Source organism: Schistocerca nitens, chromosome 4 (assembly GCF_023898315.1).
Source record: "Schistocerca nitens isolate TAMUIC-IGC-003100 chromosome 4, iqSchNite1.1, whole genome shotgun sequence".
Taxonomy (NCBI): Eukaryota; Metazoa; Arthropoda; class Insecta; order Orthoptera; family Acrididae; genus Schistocerca; species Schistocerca nitens.
Genome location: NC_064617.1, coordinates 658,884,882 through 658,906,478, shown reverse-complemented (window position 1 = coordinate 658,906,478; position 21,597 = coordinate 658,884,882).

Sequence of the window (21,597 nt, the reverse complement as noted above, 5' to 3'; positions counted from 1 at the left end):
ACTAAACTGGAAGCACACTGTTCCTGTGAAGTGGGCCATAATTCAGCCTTTCGTGAACATATGAAATGAATGCAAGAATGGCCCGTGGTCTTACACAACTAAAGCTTGAAATGCTTCTTTTGGTAAAATTCTTGACAAAAAAGTTCTATGGAGACGGAAAGCTCGACGTGTCATACCTTCGTTCACCAGACAGGGTGGTGGGGTGGGGGGGGGGTGGGGGGGGGGGAAGCTTTTACTTCCCGGACGTGCCAGATGAAGTCTCACTGAATGTAAAAGACAGGACATTGTGCACATAATTTATCCATCTTACAATAAAAAAGCAGCTTATTTTTGTTTTCTGATAAAAATATCAAACTTCTCTTTTAACTTTTAACTGTGAAGATTTGAATTTTTATGTGTACCCATCTAGATAACTTCCTTTGTAGCTAGCTTTGCGTTAAATAGTTTAATACTAATGTGTAAATTATTTTAAATGCTTTAAATATCTTGACCTATATTTTTCAGGTATTTTCCACAGATTTTGAAACAGTTGGCAAAGTTTTACGGTTTTCCACGTAACTTTGAGGACGATCGTTTTCAGTTTTTTATATGTAAATACGTAACTGAGTTGTTATGTATCCACGTTCTATTATACCAGAGATCAAAACTCATGTTTTAGAATGGTTTCGGAAACTTTTTTTATCATTAGGTAACAAAACCGGAAAAAGGAGAAGCATGTGGCAAAGATGTCCCAGTTTACGGTAGCAGAATGCATATTAACGTCCCCTTTAACTTCAAAACTGGGACTGACACAGCAGTGAAAGAAGCGATAGAGTTCTCTTATCTAGGATAAAGAGGACACAGAATGGGCAACACCTACGCCAATAGCACACCATACGGCGCCGAATGCAGTAGGCGTGGTTCACGAGGAGCGGCATCATAATCTCCAGCGAAAGCCATTATGAACATGAACCGCGCCATCAACCAAGCGGGGCAGCAGACAATAGCGTTGCACTTGTTCTCCTTCGACATGAAAGCCTCTACATTGGAAATTTCGGTCTGCCTATTCATTCTACTTCAAATTGCATCGTCTTTTTTTTTTTTTACTTAATTCCTTTTATCTCTGTTTGACGATCTATCTGTGTCCGTCTTTGTAAGGTGCTGTGTCAATAAAAGTAGTTGATACTACACTGGCGACGAGGCTTCTGTTTTGTATTCATGCCTGTTATGGAAATGATGGGCTCGGCATTATCACAAGTGACGAAACATCACCGACGGACGTTTGAACAGCAGCATGAGTAGATTGCACAGCGGCAAAAACAGAGTAAGCAGCAAGAAGAGACGCACCTGTAGTAACTGGACTTCCTTCGTCAGCTCGTAACGAAGCAGGATATGTGCGACCGTCGTTTCCGGCATTCAAGTTTAGTTACTTAAACTGTCAACACTTCTACCCAATGTCACAGGCCGCTAATGAAGTCTGAGGCAACAGCAAAATTATCAGCAACGTGTTTGAAAGCTGTACATTTAACGGTATTACTCCTGTGGCCTTGGGGTAGCGTGGTCGGCTAGCAATCAAAACGTTCTTCGGCCCGGGTTCGAAACTCCCCTCCATTTAATTTTTGATTAATAACCAGCATTGGCCCCCTAAGACTTCTGGCATAAGAAGTCCCCTTATTCTGCCAAAGGCAGGTGGAAGGCACTCACTTGCCCTTACGGCGACTAAAGACTACGGGCGGTAGAATTAACATTGACGAGTGCCATGAGTATGCAGAAGGCAGTGGAAACCACTGCATTAAAGACACATAATGTGTATACACAAGACATGTGGCCTGTAATTGAGAGAGTATCATGAACTCTCCATTGACAAAAGATTTCGGAATAGTCCCCCATACGGATGTCCGGGAGGGGACTGCCATTGGGGAGGTGACCATGAGAAAAAGATTGAATAATCAATGAAAGGATAACGTTTTACGTGTCGGGCCATGGAATATCAAAGTTTGAACATCTTAGGAAAGCTTGAAAAACTGGAAAGGGAATTGCAAGGCTCAATCTAGATATAGTGGGCGTAGGCGAAGTAAATTGCAAATAAGGCAGGGCTTTTTGGTCAGATGAGTATAGGGTAATAGCAACGACAGCAGAAAATTGTATAACATGAGTAGGATTCGTGATGAATAGGAAGGTAGGGCGGAGAATGCGTTATCGTGAACAGTTCAGTGATAGGGTTATTCTTATCAGAATAGACAGTAAACCAGACCGATAACGGCAGTTCAGGAACAGATGCCAACGTTACAAGCTGAAGATGACGAGACAGAGAAAGTATATGTGGGTATTGAAAGGATAATACAGTATGTAAAGGGAGATGAGGATCTAATACTCATGAGGACTGGAATGCAGTTGTAAGGGAGGAGAAGAAGAAAAAAATACAGGAGAATATGGGCTTCGGACAAGGAAAAATATCATCCACACAATTCCAAAGACTCCAAGAGATGATTAGAGCGAGAATTATCACACGATCAGCTCAATAGCACATGCATCTAAGTTGCTGACAAGAATAACATACAGAAGAATGGAAAAGAAAGTTGAGGATGTGCTAGATGACGATCAGTTTAGCCTTAGAAAAGGTAAAGGCACGAAAGAGGCAAAAAGTGGTTCAAATCGCTCTTGTACATATTGCAGCCTGCCCGAGGCAGTATTAGAACCTGCCACCGTAGCGGTCTCGCGGTTCCAGACTGAAGCGCCTAGAACCGCTCGGGTACTCTGGCCGGCTGAAAGAGACAATTCTGACGTGGCAGTTGATAATGGAAACAAAACTAAACAGAAATGAAGACACGTTCATAGGATTTATCAACCTGCAAAAGGCATTTGACAATGTGAAATGGTGCTAGATGTTCGAAATTCTGAGGAAAATAGGGGTAAACTTTAGGGGTAATATACAATATGTTCAAGAGCCAAGAGGGAATAATAAGAGTGGACACACAAGAACGAAGTGCTAGGATTAAAAAGGGTGTAAAACAGGGATGTAGTCTTTCGCCCCTACTGTTCAATCTGTACATCGAAGAAGCAATGACGGAAATAAAAGAGAGGTTCAGAAATGGAATAAAAATTCAAGGTGAAATTACGTCAACGATACGATTCGCTGATGACATTGCTACCAGGAGTGAAAGTGAAGAAGAATTACATGATCTGCTGAATGGGATGAACTATCTAATGAGTATAGAATATGGATTGTCAGCAAATCGAAGAAGACGGAAGTAATGAGAAGTTGCAGAAATGAGAACAGCGAGAAACTTAACATCAGATGGTCTCGAAGTAGGTAAAGTTAAGGAATTCTGCTCCCTGAGCAGTTAAATAACCAATGACGGACGGATTAAGAAGGACATCAAAAGCAGACTAGCAATGGCAAAAGGGGCATTTCTGGCCAAGAGATGTCTCATAGTGTCAAACATAGGTCTTACTTTGAGGAAGAAATTTCTGAGAATGTACATTTGGAGTACAGCATGTAACACCATAGCTCTACTGATTTATGTTTGCCTTTTGTTTTATTTAGTGTTATATCGTTGAGTTTCTGTAAATATTGTTGAATTGAATCGACACCATTAGGGTGTTTATTCTTTTCTGTTAAAAACTTTGATGTCTTTTAGAGTATAGGAAGTGTTCTCTGTAATATGCACAATATGAGCAAATGATATGTTTTGTCTTTCTCACATAATCTCTTTGGTTATCTTTGAGACTGAATAACTTTGTTTAAATAATTTTTTGTTGAGATGTCAATATGTGCAAATGTTCTGTTTTAATTAATATATGGCTATTGTTATGTAATTGCTGACCTTCACTTAGAGTTCTTAGTTATTTTGTATGTAGAAGGTGTTGAGGTTCCCCTAGGGAACGGAACTGTGTAGCGCGCGCAAATTGTGGTTGGCCTAGGTAGAAAAGGTGGAACCAAGAGTCAGTCGGGGACGAGCTACCGAACTATCAATTGCTCATGTAAAAGTCGTGTATTGTGCTGGTTCCGAGAGAGGCTTTTCCTGACGCTTTCCAATGCCTCGGATGGATGGATAAAGAGCTGGAACTATTCTGGAATTGGTATCTATCATCGCCACCAAGAAATGACAGAGTCCGACAATTCTACCTGCAAATCCACCTACCAACTTGCAATCGCCACCACATTGCGCAATCACTGTAATGGAACACTATAGTAATGTAAACGGGAAGGATCAGCTTAATGGATGTGTTAGTGTGCTCAAATATAAGGTAATTTATAACTGAATTTATGTACCTACCTCGATTTTCTTCCTTATCATAACAACTCTCAGGTTCCTCTCCGATTGAACTAAAGTGATTACCGAGTGTCCTTATTGAAAGAACATTAAAGTCCAGTGTTTTACAAATTAATGCCTCTTGAACATATTAAAACTGCTTATTAATATGTTCTTGCCAACTTCAAAATTAAAAGTTCTTAAAACTGAGGCTTATAAAGTTTTGCTTAATAAATGATCATATTACCGCCTGTTGTAAATCGCAAATTTTGAGTCAGTATCTTACAAATATGTTAATTTTGTGTCTCACTGTAGTAAAAGTAGAAAACTACAATATACTCACGCTTGCTAAGCACTTGTTTCTCTTGTGTATCGAAAGTGCATATTAGCAGTGTAATAGGATCCATAGTTTATCCTTTATGCTCTTGATAAATAACAGTTAATAGAAAGACCACTATTTATGAAAACAATAATTTCTTTATTCAAAAGACAGTGAGAAGTAATCTTCATTCTAAATAGAAAAGTATTTAGCAGAGAGAGACTTAACCTGTGACCAATTCATAATTTTGCAGTGATGTACATTTACAATTTTATGTCCGCTAGGAAAATGTTTGAAAAGTAATACTGAACCTATGTCCAATTTATGATTCTACAGTGAATATTAATAGTAATGTTATAAAGACCATTCAGTTTGAATAAGCCCTGAAAGTAATAGTGGGTATTGTTATCTGTTATATTTATGCCAATAGTTTGTTCTGATCTGTTAACTCCAATCTTAACCTGAACACATTGTATTCAGGTGCCAGAGTTCATTGCACCCGCGTGTGGCGAAGTATAGGTTGTGTTTATCCGTTAAAGTTACTCATAGCTACTTCTTTGAACAAGGATGTTAATCGTTCTCTTGCCTAATTAGGCTAGCGACCGTTTTCTTTATCCTTGGAACAGTGTGGATAGGTTAAATATTGTGTATTACTGTTTGAATATTAACGTAATTCTGAATTTCACTTCCAATAAGCCATCTCCGTTAGGTACAACACGGTCAACATAACAAAATTCCTCTCAGAGGGTATCACTGCTCTGTTGCGTTATACCATAATTGCTTTAACAAGATAGTTTTGTTTCACGACCTGCCTCCAACTTTAAGCTTATGGTACAGCAGTAGCGGACAGAAGTGTTATACGTGGCTTTTCCGTGACAGGACTAGTTGTTCTGTTGGGGGCATAGTACGTAATAGACCAAATTTGGTATCTGATTGCACAAGCTACGTATAGCAGTGTTATAAGCATTATATGGTAGTGAATCATGGACTGTGAGAAAACCGGAACACAAGAGAATCGAAGTATTTGAGTTGTGGTGCTACAGACGAATGTTGAAAATCAGCTCGTCTAGTAAGATAAGGAATGAGGAGGTTCTGTGCAGACTCGAAGAGGAAAGGAATATGTGGAAAACACCTATACGGAGAAGCGACAGTATGATAGGACATCTGCTAAGACATGAGGGAGTGACTTTCATGGTACTAGAGGGAGCTGTAGAGGGCTAAAACTGTAGAGGAGGACAGAGACTGGAATACACCCAGCAAATAATTGAGGACGTAGTTTGCAAGAGACAAAGACAATGTCACAGGAGAGGAGTTCGTGACAGGCTGCATGAAACCAGTCAGAAGACTTACGACTAAAACAAAAAAATACGTAGTAGGTGAAATGGTTAAGAACGATGCGTACATGATAAGAAATGTAATTTTTTTGGTATCTTTCACAGTTTATTTGAAATGCTTGCTGCTTTGTGTATATTTGCAAGCCGCACACATGAGTGATACGTATTCTCTGGCTACCTGAGGTTAATTGAGTAGAGCTCTGTCGAGCGAGGGCGTGGGGATCAGCTGTCGGACAGAGTGCGAGAGAGAGTGCTGGATCATGACAGAATGAGGAGCTAGGAAGGCGGATGTGCCGCATATAGATATTTATTTGTGTTGTTCCGTGATGTGTCATTGAAGGCAGAGACTGATTTTACATTATTGTATAGAGAGACCGCTCATTTGGAAAAAGGTAATTTGCACAGTGTACTTACTTCAAGCACAAGTTTAATAATTAATACAGTGTAAAGATTTGTGTTTAACGGTATCTACGTGCTGGTATCCAGTCATATGTTCAGTATTATGGTTATTTCCCCACATCTAGATATTTCATTAGGAGTCGAAGAGAGTATATTTTGCACGACTTAAAATGTCTTTGTTACAGGTATTCAGTATGGTGTATGACAATGCTGAGAAAGATAACGTTGAGAAAGACGAATGGTTCATGTTAGTTCGGTTTTTCTTTTTGTGTTACCAAAAGGTTTCAGTCAAACTGCAAAATACCCTCTTATTCATTTACGAAACAGTCCATTGAAGTTTATCCTCACTGTTTAAATGAAAAAAGTGTTTGTTGAAATTATGAAACTGTCACGCCTTGCCCACTGGGTGAACAGCGACTACCATTTTGGAAAAAAAGGGACAGTAAGTGTAATATGCTAATGCAGCCTGGTAAACGAATTAAAAATTTAAACTGCCGCACAGTGATTTATTTCAGTTCATCATTTTTGCAGCGCAGAGAGAGCAAAGCCGAGCTATCCACTGCCAGGGTAAGAATCTACTGTAAGCTCTTAACGAACCTTTCAGAGAATATTAGAAACAGTTTTCATTTGCATAGTTTCATATGTATTCAATGGATACGTTTTATGATAGTGAACAGTGTTCGTTGCGCGACAGTTATCCAATGCGTGCGATTGTTTCGGGAGAAAGTGATGCTGAGTATAATTGTTAATCCTTCCTTTCATTCACTTAGTGATACTCAGATAGACTAATTGGTATCTCACACATCAGAAGTAATCTCCACAGCTGTATTTGTGCTTAAATGCAGGGTAGCAAACACTATTTTAAATCAGACTCTGCAATAGGAATTTAAAAATACTAGCTTTCACATTGTTAGCGAGAGATATTGGAACACACACAGTACGCAGTTACTAAAAGTAAAAGCACAGTAGTTTCATGTTTTTTCCCCTACACAGTCACGCTGTGCAGGGCGTAAAATGGTGGCACGCCGAAGAATAGCCGTTACTGGCGCAAGCTACCATCATGCCCAAGAATTTTATTGAAGCATGGCCGTAAATGTTGTCCACACTGACGAGCAGTTTGCGCGTATTGCAGCGTACAGGGCCAAGTAGCAACTCCACAGCTTGCCGTACAGCCAAAATTATTCAGAGAAAGCAAGATTATGGAGGTAAACAGCGTCCCGCCTGTGCTTCATCAAGAAACTGATATTCCAAGCAAATTACACTGGGGCAGCAGGAAAAATGTACCTCATTCTACAATTTATCAGCTCAAATGGAGCCTTCAGCGAGCATAAAACACAGCAGGGTAGCGTGTAGCAGGAATGATGCCATTTTCGTTACAACGGGTAGATGGACCGGGACGCATGGTACTTTTGTGATTAAAGCATATCTCAAAGGTGGTGACAGCGTGGGAGCTACGCACCAGAACTTTCGACAGCAATTAAACACTGAGAAACATGGAGGAGTGCCTGAATGGCACACAATTCGGGGGTTGGATGATCAGTTTCGTGCTACGCAAGTGCCAAGAATAAGAAGGAGACAGTATGGATGGCAGAAATCATTGAGAGGGTCCACGAGGCAATTGACAGAAGTCGTAGGCTTTCAGTAAACAAACATGCTGCAGTTTTATGTCCGTCAGGCATAAGTTCCCAACGAAGATTTACCTTATCATCCGTACAAAATCCAGGTGACCCATAAGTTATCCGGGACTGAGTATGCCTCGCAGGAACAACTCAGTACGGACATTATCGCCCTATTGGACGAGAAGAGGGACATTCTTCCTAACCTATTTATGTCGGATGAGATACACTTTGAATTTACAGGCCATGAGAAAAAGCAAAACATAACGACACTGGAATACGGTGAATCCACAAGAATTGTACGATACTGAGAAGGTCACGGTTTCGTGCATGGTTTCGGCTTCCAGGAATATTGTACACTAATTAGTCATAGTAAACTCACAATATTACAAAGCCCTCGTGACAGCTTTCCTGATCTGCGAATTACAGAGACAAGGTGTTGCTTTTACATCAGTTTGTTTCCAGGGAGATGGGGAACAGCATATCGAGGCACGATGACAAAGTTGCGTATGGTGTTCGAGGTCAGCATTTTCCGACGTTTCCGAGCATCCCGTGGCCAATCAAATCCCCCAGTCTGAGTATTTGCGATTTATTTTTCTGGGGGTACCTCAATAGCCAGGTGTTTGCGTTATGTCTCACAATTTTTTTTTTCACACAAACTCACCTTCCATTTCTTGAAACAAATCTTTTACTTTCAAGATTTTATTGTAAATCCGTTGTTGCCCTTGCGAGGATATCACAACTTTTCAAGACAGTAATCTGTATTTTCTGCTGTTTTAAATAACAAGTGCATCTCATTTCGTTTGAAATTTTATTTACGTGGTTAAAACAATCTTTAATTAAAATCCACTTTTATACTGCCAAATGCTGTAACAAATTTTTGAAACCTTTGGTTTACTTTGCCTCCAACTTTAACCACGTCCGGTGTAAAACGAACTTACTTACACATCTTTCTTTTCTAATTCGTTCCTGTGCATCTCACCGTGAATTTCCTTCGGTATTTTGATATTTTCATCAAAAAAATCTGTGAAGTATGTGAACATATGAATACGTTTTGGAAGGCTTAAAACATTTTTTTCTCCGTGTTATAACTCAACGGATGAAATGTGACTTTCACCCAACATTAGTTCTGTTTTATCCTGTTCAGTCTCTCATTGTTTTCAATTGATCTATTATCATATTTTTTCGTTCTCTTACATCTTCCCATAGACGTTGATAAATAGTTTTACTAACTCAAGAGTATTGTATCATTGTCCTATTATCGTTCTTTCTAAAATATCATCTTGTATTGTAGCATCATAGATGCTCCGTCCCAATTGAGGGTTTGTTTCTTTGTATTTGTGAAGTCACTTACGGCTTCCATAAGTTCCTTGTTGTTGTTGTTGTGGTCTTCAATCCTGAGACTGGTTTGATGCAGCTCTCCATGCTACTCTATCCTGTGCAAGCTTCTTCATCTTCCAGTACCTACTGCAACCTGCATCCTTCTGAATCTGCTTAGTGTATTCATCTCTTGGTCTCCCTCTACGATTTTTACCCTCCACGCTGCCCTCCAATGCTAAATTGGTGATCCTTGATGCCTCAGAACATGTCCTACCAACCGGTCTCATTAGTTATGTGATTTACCCATCTAATCTTCAGCATTCTTCTGTAGCACCACATTTCGAAAGCTTTTATTCTTTTCTTATCTAAACTATTTATCGTCCATCTTTCACTTCCATACACGGCATATAAATACTTTCAGAAACGACTTCCTGACAAATCTATGCTCGATGTTAACAAATTTCTCCTCTTCAGAAACGCTTTCCTTGCCATTGCCAGTCTACTTCGACCATCATCAGTTATTTTGCTCCCCAAATAGCAAAACTCCTTTACTACTTTAAGTGTCTCATTTCCTAATCTAATTCCCTCAGAATCACCCAACTTAAGTAGACTACATTCCATTATCCACGTTTTGCTTTTGGTATGTTCATCTTATATCCTCCTTTCAAGACACTGTCCATTCCGTTCAACTGCTCTTCCAAGTCCTTTGCTGTCTCTGACAGAATTACAATGTTATCGGCGAACCTCAAAGTTTTTATTTCTTCTCCATGGGTTTTAATACCTACTCCAAACTATTCTTTCGTTTCCTTAATGCTTGCTCAATATACAGATTGAATAACATCAGGGAGAGGCTACAACCCTGTCTCACTCCCTTCCCAACCACTGCTTCCCTTTCATGCCACTGGACTCTTATAACTGCCATCTGGTTTCTGTACAAATTGTAAATAGCCTTTCGCTCCCTGTATTTTACCCCTGCCACCTTTAGAATTTGAAAGAGAGTATTCCAGTCAACATAGTCAAAAGCTTTCTCTAAGTCTACAAATGCTAGAAACGTTGGTTTGCCTTTCCTTAATCTTTCTTGTAAGACAAGTCGATGGTTGAAATGGCTCTGAGCACTATGGGACTCAACAGCCGTGGTCATCAGTCCCCGAGAACTTAGAACTACTTAAACCTAACTAACCTAAGGACATCACACACATCCATGCCCGAGGCAGGATTCGAACCTGCGACCGTAGCAGTCGCACAGTTCCGGACTGCGCGCCTAGAACCGCGAGACCATAAGACAAGTCGTAAGGTCAGTATTGCCTCATGTGTTCCAACATTTCTACGGAATCCAAACTGATCTTACCCATGGTCGGCTTCTACCAGTTTCTCCATTCGTCTGCAAGGAATTCGCGTTAGTATTTTGCAGCTGTGACTTATTTAAGTGATAGTTCGGTAATTTTCACATCTGTCAACACCTGCTTTCTTTGGGTTTGCAATTATTATAAGTTCTTAAAGAATGGCTTATTTCATTTATGTCAGTGATATATAGAACTTGTTACTTAATTTAATCTGTTACACTTCCGTATTTTCAACTAAAGAATAGACAGAGCACACACTGAAATAACCGAATCAACGTACTATGGTACCGTCTTAATCGATAAGAGAAATTATAGCGCACTATGAAGCGCAGCACTTAATAGCAATGAATTATATATATGCATTTGAAGTGTCCAAATTTTGGTCTTTTTCTGTGTGAAATTATGTCAACACTTATAAATAAAATTTGACACTTCAAGTGCATTTAGTGTAACTCTCATAAGGTCTTGCATGGTGCAGGTGGTTGGTGATGAGGAACACTGAAGTAAATGGCTTTTAGTCTGCTCAACGCCACACTGGCAAAGAACTGAGTCCACAGAAAAACCCCAAGTCCATAGATGCAATCTCGTTGTGTTTGATCGTAATCTATTGAGAGACCTCCATATTGACCACTTCTCCGAATGTCCTGGGGGAAGTTCTTCCTTTGGAGTCACCCATTCTCCCACATACCGACATTTCTCCCGCCATCGCGAGACCCTTGCCGTATGTGGATTCTCGATGAGAGCCTCAGTAGTTGTCAAGAAGCTCTTTCTTGATTTAAGCCTAGGATGTGCAGGTTGACGACCACATAGTGGATGGGATTCCTTCGTTGTGGCCCTAGTTTTCTCATATCTCGCAGCTACCTCACGTCTGATTTCTGAAGGAGCTATGCCAGAGAGGCAATCGAGTTTGTCCACAAGAGTAGGTCTTAAGCAACCCGTGATAATCCGGCAAGACTCATCTAGAGCCACATCTATGTTCCTGGCATGACTGGACTTGTACCATACCGAACATACATAATGAGTAGTGGAATAACACAGAGAAAGCGCACTTGAGCGCACAGTGCATGGATTAGCACCCCATGATGTACCTGTCAATTTTCGCACTGTATTATTTCTGGCTGCCACTTTCTCTTTGGTGTTTAGGTAATGCTTTTTATATGTTAGAGCACGATCCGGAGCTACTCCAAGATATTTGGGAGTAGGATTATGTTCGAGTACGTTGCCTCCCCAGGATATATTTAAGGATCTATTTGCCTGTTTATTCTTCAGGTGGAAAGTGCGGGTCTGAGTCTTGGCAGGATTAGGTTTCAAGTAATTCCCATGATAGTAAACAGTGAATTCTGCCAAAGATTTTGCTATCGTATCTTCTACAGTCCCAAAACAGTCATCCTGGGTAGTGGTAGCGCAGTCATCAGCATAAATAAAGCATCGAGTTCCTTCACGGATAGGTTGATCGTTGGTATAGACGTTGAATAATAGCAGCGCAAGCACGCTGCCTTGTGGTAGGCCATTTTTTGAGTTCTCCATCTACTTTTCTTACACAGAAATTCCACAAAAAGTCTGCGGTTCTGGAGAAGGTTTCTAATATTGCACATGAGTGTGAAGTCCTTAGTTATAACACAAACTTTATTCAGAAGGAGCCGATGGTTGATCGTATCGTAGGCCGCGGATAGATCGATAAAGGCAGCACCTGTAATGAGCTGTTTCTCATATCTATCTGCGATATGTGGTGCTAAGTTTAATATTTGAGACGTGCAACTTTTACCTTCTCTGAAACCTGCTTGCTGTGGTATGTGAAGAGGCTACACCTTTCTAATCATTCTCTGAAGAATGAGCCTCTCCATTATTTTGTAAAGGTGACAGAGTAAGGAGATAGGTCTATAATATTTGGGATCTTCCTATCCTTTCCTGGTTTCGGTATGGCAATTACTCTTGCTTTTCGTCGTACTTTAGGGATCTTGCATTTTCGAATACAGTTGTTCATAAACTACAGTAACCAAAGCATTGTAGCAGGACCAAACTTCTTCATTTGTTCAGCTCTAATGTCATCCAACCCCGATGCTTTTCCCAATTTACATTTATTCAGGGCTGAATTATTGAGAATTTGGTAGTTAAGAACTCGACCATTTTGGATAGGCTAATTGACAGTCCCACAACATATGAGAACTGATAAGATTTGAAAACAGAACACTAACACCGTCTTTAAACTGTACGTGACTTACTTTCAGCGAAAAATTATGTATTCCATAATGAGTTATATTTAAATTATGCTGCTGATGGAGAAATGACTTATCTAGCAGTAAAATTGTGGCCGACAGAGAACGGAGATTAAATCTACATGCACTTCTTTGTTATTGAGCCACGTTTAGTAAAATACCATCATCGCTAAAACTGCTTGTAAGGCGCCCCTTTCGCGGTATTGCTCACCACTTAGTTTGCATACGACGGTTGAGTTCTGGTTTTAATGGTCCTGCACTTGCCTAACTTATTGACGTTGCTGCAGAACCTCCTAACAGTGTAGTGTACAATTATACGCCAGTACTTGGGTGGTTTCATCGCTGCTGGCCTGAGAAAGTTGGCAGCTGCAGGACCGCCGAGCTTCTCCGCCTCACTGCTTTGACAGCCGCCCGCCTCTGCCTCACACAATGCGTGACCCGTTTCGGTGCTGGGAACGCAGCCAGTCTTCCGCTAATTAACTTTCGCTTGTATCTAGCAGCGAGAGTGTATAAATTTGCAGTTCTCCTGAGATTTGGTCCGTTGATGCTCTGTATATAGACGGACGTTTCCCCCAGCTTTCGTTTCATTTCTGTCAGCGGTGCAGACGCAGTAACTTGTTATACGTGTCTCGTTCAGTAGACGAAGTGCATTTATTCTCAGACACTTCTTTAAACTCACGGAATATCTTGTTACAGTTCTCCTTATTATTTTTGTGACACTAACAGGTGAAGCGTAACAAATTATTGTAACAGTGACGGAATAAAGGAAGCGACGTGACATTGATGATACGGGCATGGTGAAACCTCACGTAACGATTTGCTGTCGTTTGGAGAGTCCTCACAGCCTCGGGATGCGGCTCTTATGCGGAGCATTGATTTGCCTTCTGGTAATAGCAGAGGCTGTCCTGTTGCAAGATGAAGAGGACGCCGCTTCCATTCTGCATCACCGCAGCAAATATCTGCCTGCTGGTTTCACGGATGCTGTTTACACGTGCCTCGCTAGTTCTCAAGGTAAGAAATTGTAGATAATCTAACTAGCGGGCCAACAATAAGTAAATTTATTCAGTTCTATGTTTTGTATTTCACTACAAATTTACAGAAATTTGTCATATTCAAAATAGTGTCCACAGTCTTTGGACTGTGTTTTCAATCGATTTACACAGTTAAGATGCATAGTAACTGTAGGGATTATTTTTTCACCGCACTTAGTTTTAGCTACGCTGTCACTCCAGGAAACAAATATAAAATAGTGCCATCCTTACCAAGTAGAATGCGATCTCCATAATTATTACTTTATTTTTGACCAAATATAGCGGTGACACACCGGGAGAGTTGTGGTAGAATATTGCTTTGGTGACAATGCCTTCGGCATTTGCTTAAGCAATTGAAGATAATAATTCTAAGGATATGCGAATGAAATTCATATTCTACTTCCTTCAAGGGTAAATAATAAACAGACACTTTTCGCTTTGGTTTCGCCTTTCCTCTTTTCATAGAGTGACTCAAGACTCCGCGCTTCGTCCCCGTACGCTTTCTGAAGCGGAGTGAACGTTTCTACCGTTAATGACCTTAACATAGTCCAGAACGCGGTATTAACACGATGGTTAGGTTAGTAGTCATTTATATGAAAATATTTAACCCAAACAACTTGTTACACCTAAAAGCCCCTTAATTACTCATGATGATTCATCAACTACTTCAAAATAATGAATATACGACGCAGCTAATTGTGGAACCCGTCTTACCGGCTCTTGTCACTAGGGAAAAACTTCTTGTTCTCTTTGGCTGCACCCTTGTTACCAAAACGAGCACCTTATTTTGATTTCTTCAAAATAAAATGCATCAATACTTAAATGTTCCTCATACAACTGAGATATCAGAATGAATTTATCCTGAAGTGGTATAATGATATCGAGTATTAGTTGAAGCTATGAACGGCCTCTAGGCAGGAAGCACTTGGATTCAATATACCATTGCCGCCGGCCGTGGTGGCCAAGCGGTTAAAGGCGCTAGTCTGGAACCGCGCGGCCGCTACGGTCGCAGGTTCGAATCCTGCCTCGGGCATGGATGTGTGTGATGTCCTTAGGTTAGTTAGGTTTATTTAGTTCTAAGTTCTAGGCGACTCATGACCGAAGAAGTTAAGTCGCATAGTGCTCAGAGCCATTTTTTTATACCATTGCCCCGGCTGGTGTGTTACATGCTTAAGAATCGCCTATCCAGATGAGCAACTTTTAAATACTTTCAAAGCGACTGAAGAAAGTCATCTATAAACGGAAAAATGCATGTTATAATACCTACTGTTAATCGGTTCCTCCTGCTTTACATCCGTGAAATCTAATAGAAATTACAATAATCAACGAAATATTCCATGTTATGCTATAGTTTAAACCTGATACATCAGCAACAATGTGTTTCAAACTGGAGTTTCGTCGCGCTTTGTCAAATGACCATCAGATTTATTTTCCGTTTTTGTGATAGCTCTCCTTAGTAATGCCAGTTCGGAGCAGTAATAATGTTATGGAAAACGGAATAGCTCCTGCGACATAATTCTTGTCATCAACAGAAAGATCGTGGGGCTGCGCATGAAAAAGTTATATCGGTGAGTAGCATTGTAATGTTGCTACAGGAATTTGCTATGCTGAAATCGGTGCTAATATACAATGAAACCGGGTTACAAGCCGTGAGCTGTCTGGGGAAGTTAATCTTGCATTACTAAACAACTGTTTCTGCTGGTAACTAGTCTAGGTTTACCACATTACCAATCAGACTAACATTGATTATAATCTTTTACAGTCATACAACAACCGGTAATATATCTATATATAAAAAAGGAGAATTTAAATAAAAAGAAAGAAATCAGTTTATATTTGCAAATTTATTTTAAGATTGATCATTGAAATTTCAGCATATTATACGTGAGTTATACTGAGCTGGTGCCTTATTTACGATTGTGAAAATGTGAGATTGGAATCTTACGGAGCACATAAAATATGGAGCCAAGATTGGGAGACTGGATACAACACTGCATTCATAAAACAACACACAAAGAACATTGAAACACATGCAAGAGAAAGTTAACCACAACCAACAGATTCAAATTTTCAGTCAAAGAAATTACGTTCGTAGCACAATCCTGTCCGTCATGTAATTACCACACACTGGTATACTAAATTCATATTAACTCTTTGTGAAATCTTCCCAAGAAGAATAGCTGAGGGCTACTTTGATGATTACACCACATGCTTCACGTGGTCAACTTGGTTTACAGAAAGCGTATAACTCCACAATAATTTAGATAATAAAAATAAATTAGATCGAAAAGCAAATTACAAAAGAAAAACCTCGAACTGGTTACTAACGTCTTACTGTTAACCTGACGGGTCAAACAGTTATATAAGCACGTGGTACTGGTCTCGCAAAGTACACCCCACGTGGGTTGAACATAAAGAAAAGCATAAAGAAAAATTGCTATATTGAAAAATATTCTCAAGACGAGACATTATAATCACACAAGCATTCGCATTTAAGATTGATCTTAGTTAGAGTTACTGACCAACACGTGGTTCCACTTTACTCATAAAGTAGTGACAAAGCAACTACCGGAAAATAATATGAACTTCACACGAGAATTACACTACGCTGCAATTTAAGATAACCTTAGATATTTTCGAGCTAACCCGAAATAAAAGTGATTAAATTCTCAGTTAGGCTGAACTTAACAAATCCATTGTCCTACGGACTTAGCAGACACGCGCTTAGCCGGAGATCTTACCATTTCAGACGCTCGCCACCGCCAGACTGCAACTCCCTACTGCCCAGCGTGCTTCCTGAGAGTCGCTCACAAAGACCAACGGAAGGGTCCAGAGGGGCAGCTTCCTATACCAACCTGACAACGGACGGACCGGACCATACTAAGAATAGAAACCTCTCTGCTTTTAGGAACCGTAGCTACCTGTTCCGACGTTGGTCCTACTGTTCTCTAGCAGGCAGCCTTGTCTGCTACCCTCAAGCATGCAACTACAAACACATTTGATCATTCATCCTCTCACACAGAAGGGAAGGGGGATGACAGTATCTTATCATATACAGTATATAACAGAAAGCGGATGTAGGTTCCGTATGAGACTGTGTGACATGAATTACATATATACTGTGTTTTAAAGTGTAGTAGTGTGACAGATCGTTCTTGTTTACGTGTAAAAGTAACACGTTCCACTACTCAGTCTCCTCCCAGATAGTCAGAAACGCCATAGTAAATTTAGAAGAGGAATTTATTCCATAAAAGACAACAAATTTGAGAAATTAAACATGAAAGGAATCCAACAGAGACCTTTCAGCATTAGAAGAAACATAACGGATTCCTAGTTTTAAAGACAAACGTGTGGACTCGTTTTACATCAACAGCGCTATACTTGGAAACTACATACTGGAGGTGATTTGTCTTTCCCTTCTGCCGACTATTGAACAGACTTACTCAACCAGATACTTTGGAGCTTAAGAGTTGAGTTTGAATTGTGATCAGTAAAGAGGTGTCGAAGAAGAAAGAAGCGATAAGCAACAGAAAGTGTCATAAGATCGACTGGAGATTAAAGAAAATAATTTTTAGTCTTGTAGCGTGCTGATGTACTGATATGATTTAAGCACTCACTGAAGCATAATGCTCTAATAATCAGCCCCGCGCCCGTCGCTGATTTTTTTTTTTAAATTTTAATTTGAGTGGCGGTCCAGTTTAACAATTCTAATTCACCGTAACCTGATATGTAGCCATTAAATGTGATTACAGCCATAGACATTTCATCGAATGACCCCACTTCACCAGTGCCCAACGACCTCGGTAATTACATAGTGTGAATGGAATCCTTCTTAAGTGACGTTATGACAGTGACATAAACTGTGTGTGACGTAGCTCGTAATTGTTGCTGGGTAATGGAATAAATACCCGTAAGTAGAAGGCTATGGATGAACAGCCAAAATCAAAGGTACTACATGGAAGTTATAAACATGTATTATACGGGGTGATTCAAAGTCATGTCCGACAGGACAAACAGGGTGAACCGGAACAACACCTGCAAACTCTCAAAGGTGGTAGTATGGACAAATACAAGAAAAAACGTCTAGTAACCAAGGGCTCTAAAATACATAAGCTATGAGCATTTCTTCATTTTCTGTATAGTTAAACAAATCTTTTCTACTGGAAGCTCTTTGCTTTCCGTATTTTGAGAGGTGGTAGTATGGACCAAACAAGAATAAAATGTCGAGTAAACATGGGCTCAAAAATGCATATCTTACGAACTGTGAGCATTTGTTTATGTTCGCCACTCTGAAACACGTCTCATCTACTGAAGAAGTATTCTTAGTTCTGAAGTAAGCAGTTTAGAGCTGTTGTTTATGGGACTTTTTTTGTCGTTTTGGTCCATACTACTATCTCTCAAATGCAAACAGCTTGTAGTACAAGAGATTTTGTTCGTAATATAGAAGATGAAAAAGCGCTCGTACCTCTTAACGTACTGGTAAACATTTTAGAGCCCAGTTTATTAGTTTTGGTCTATATTACCACCCCTGAAATATTGTCGAAGAAGTTCCGGTTGACCCTATTTGTCCTAAGGGATATTACAGTTGACTCACCCTGTATATTTTACTGTCCGCCTCCGTAGCAGAGATGGTGAGAGTTAGTGGCTGCCATGCAGGGGACCCCGGGTTCTATTAGCGCTTCCTTGATGGAACGTATGGTGCGGAGTGCAGCCAACTTCGTTGTGCCAGCTGAGTAGCTACTTGACTAAGAAGCAGCAGCTCCACTGCCTGGGAAGTCTGTAAAACGGCTGTGAGAGCGGTGTGCTGACGACATGCCCCTTGATATCGCATCCACATGGTGCTGCAAGGCAAAGGATGACACGGCGGCCAGTACGCATCCCTTGGGCCTTCACTGTCTCATGGGGAGCTCGTTTATACTTCATTTACAGTACATAATCGTAGTCACTGTGTTGTACATATTTCTACTGTTCATCCTGGGAACTCATTTAATTCCAAGTATAATCACTGACGAGTCGGACATCTTCGCATAGTGTTAAGTTAAAGCACTACTCCTCGTACGTATTCGACGGACGTTTGCTGTAATGAAAACCGAACCATAAGTGAACAATAATGCTTTCACTATGCTGTTCGTAGTAGCTTATACGCGTTCCTATTATTAAACCCGCTCCTGCATTCCCGTTATTTGATTCTGTATTTATAACTCTGTATTCACCTGACCGGAAGTCTTGTTCCTCCTGCAACCGAACTTCACTAATTGCCACTGTATCTAACTTAAACCTATCCATTTCCCTTTCTAAAATTTCAAACCGACCTTCTCGATTAACGGATCTGACATTCCACGCTCCGATGCTTAGAATGCCAGTTTTGTTTCTCCTGGTGACGGCTTCCCCCTGACTAGTCCCCGCCCGGAGTTCCGACTAGGGGAGGGTCTTACCTCCGGAATATTTTACCCAAGAGGACGCCGTCATGCAGTATGGCTGCATGCCCTCGGGAAAAATTACGGCTGTAGTTTCCTCTTGCTTTCAGTACAGCAAGGTCGTTTTGGTTGATGTTATAAGGCCAGATCAGTCAATCAATCACACTGTTGTCCCTGCAACTACTGAAAAGGCTGCTGCTCGTCTTCAGGAACCACATGTTTATCTGGCCTCTCAGAACATACCCTTTCGTTGTGGTTGCACCTAAGGTACGGATATCTGTAACGCTGAGGCACGGAAGCATCTCCACCAACGACAAGGTCCATGGTTCGTGGGGGTTTAATGTTAATAAACTGCGGTTAAGTGTGGTAAATAAACTGCGACGTAACAAGTAATTCTTATCAGTTTTTTGTAACGTCACAATAAATTTAGACGTAAGACAAAATGATTATACAGATCAATAAACTATGAGCTATGTAAACGTGATACTTGACGACCGACATCCATGCGCTATCGTCTGGTACTTCGTTTAGCAGTGTAGCCTGATGCATTTACTTGTTCTTACTCTCAGTGCGGATTATCGATAAAGTTACATGCATTACTTTAGTTCTAGTGATTGCAGGATCTTTAGCCAAGGGTGGTGATGTCGTTTCACTGTTGCGAGAAAGGGTTATAAATCAGTAGATGTGAATACATGTACAAGCAACCAGATGGTTAAATTTCAGGAAAAAATCGAAGTGGGACTCTTTACAGAAGACACTTCTACCACAGTCGCTCAGATTCCAGGCCCCAGGCCCCAATGGGAGACGCCACGGACGGAGGTGGGATACCAATTTCTCTCGCCCGCCACACGACTCGACAACAGGGAGTGATTGGGGTGCCATTTCTTTTCACAGTAGGAACCCTTTGGTCGTCATCCGTGGTACCCTTTCAGAACAGCGGTACGTCAAATATATTCTGCACCCAGTTTTGTTGTCCAACATGGCTGGCCATTCTGGGCTTACATTTCAGCAAAATAATGTCCGCCCTCACAGTGCGAGAGTTTGTGCTGCTACCTATGTGCTTGCTGAACCCTACGTTGGCCACCAAGGTCGCCGGATCTCTCCTTAACTGAGACCGTTTGGATATAATTAGCTGGCCCTCCAACTAGTTTGGGATTTTGACGATATAATGCGCCAACTGGAGAGAATTTGGCAAGATAGCCCTCAGGACGACGTCCAGCAATTTTATCAATCAATGCCAAGTCGAATAACTGCTTTCATAAGGGCCAGAAGCGATCCGACCCGTTATTTACTAGCTAAATTTGTGAAGCTCTTTCTCGTAAACAAATTTTCGAAGTTCCCTGTAATTGTAATCATTTGCTTATCTGCACATGCAAATTACATCCACCGATTTCTCTCCAATGCGGTCAACTCCTTCGTGTCGCGTCGTTTATTGATGTCTGTGCACAGGTCATGGAATTACCGTAAATTACGAGCCATTGTTTTGTGGACTCGCTGCTGTCAGCCGACAGCATCCTAGCCAATTTGGTGAGCAAAACGTCAATGTGAGTTCTCTTTCAGGTTGCCCAAACCATTGTACCACGAATCAGTCCTCATACCATGTACTGTTATCCTGGTTGAAGATGCCATCGACGTTGGAAAATACGCCATACACGAAGCCATGCAGGTGATCCGCAAAAATGTTCACTTTATCAGTAGTTGTCAGCAGTCCCCACGGAGGCCTAACACAAAACTGCCAGCGTCCTGTGTCAATAGAGCGGTGCATGTTTCGAGCAGCCGTTGGGCATTATGACAGCATATACGGACATGACAATCGACCTGGTGTATCAATAATCATGATCCACCTGAACAGCCATCACTTTTCAATTGATCGATGATCCAATTTAGATGATACATTTCCCACTGCAGTCGTAACTGACGATGTCGATGAATCAACATGGGAAGACTTATGCGTGTTTTGCTACGGAGCACCACGTCCAACAATGTGTTATGAGCGGTGTGTTCCGAAATAACTGATTTTCCACACAAGCTTAGTACTCTGTCACCTATCCTTTACACAGAACGTGCAAGCCTCCAACTCCACGTTCTGTAGTGAGGCGTGGATGTACAACACATTGTCACCTACTCGTAGTTCCACATCTCCAATGGTTCTCGACAGATGTTCACTGAAGCAGCGCACAAGAGCAGGCCATCTTCACTGTTTCCGACATGATACTTCGCAGGCGCCGGGCCATATCAGTGTACCCTTTGTTAAATTAGCTTATGTCAGTGGATTTCATGTAAAAAATTATTCCATTCCAGTGTGGTAGCGTGCTACAGTAACCAGTTTCGAATTATTCCAGAATAAAAACAGTGTTGCTTGCCCAA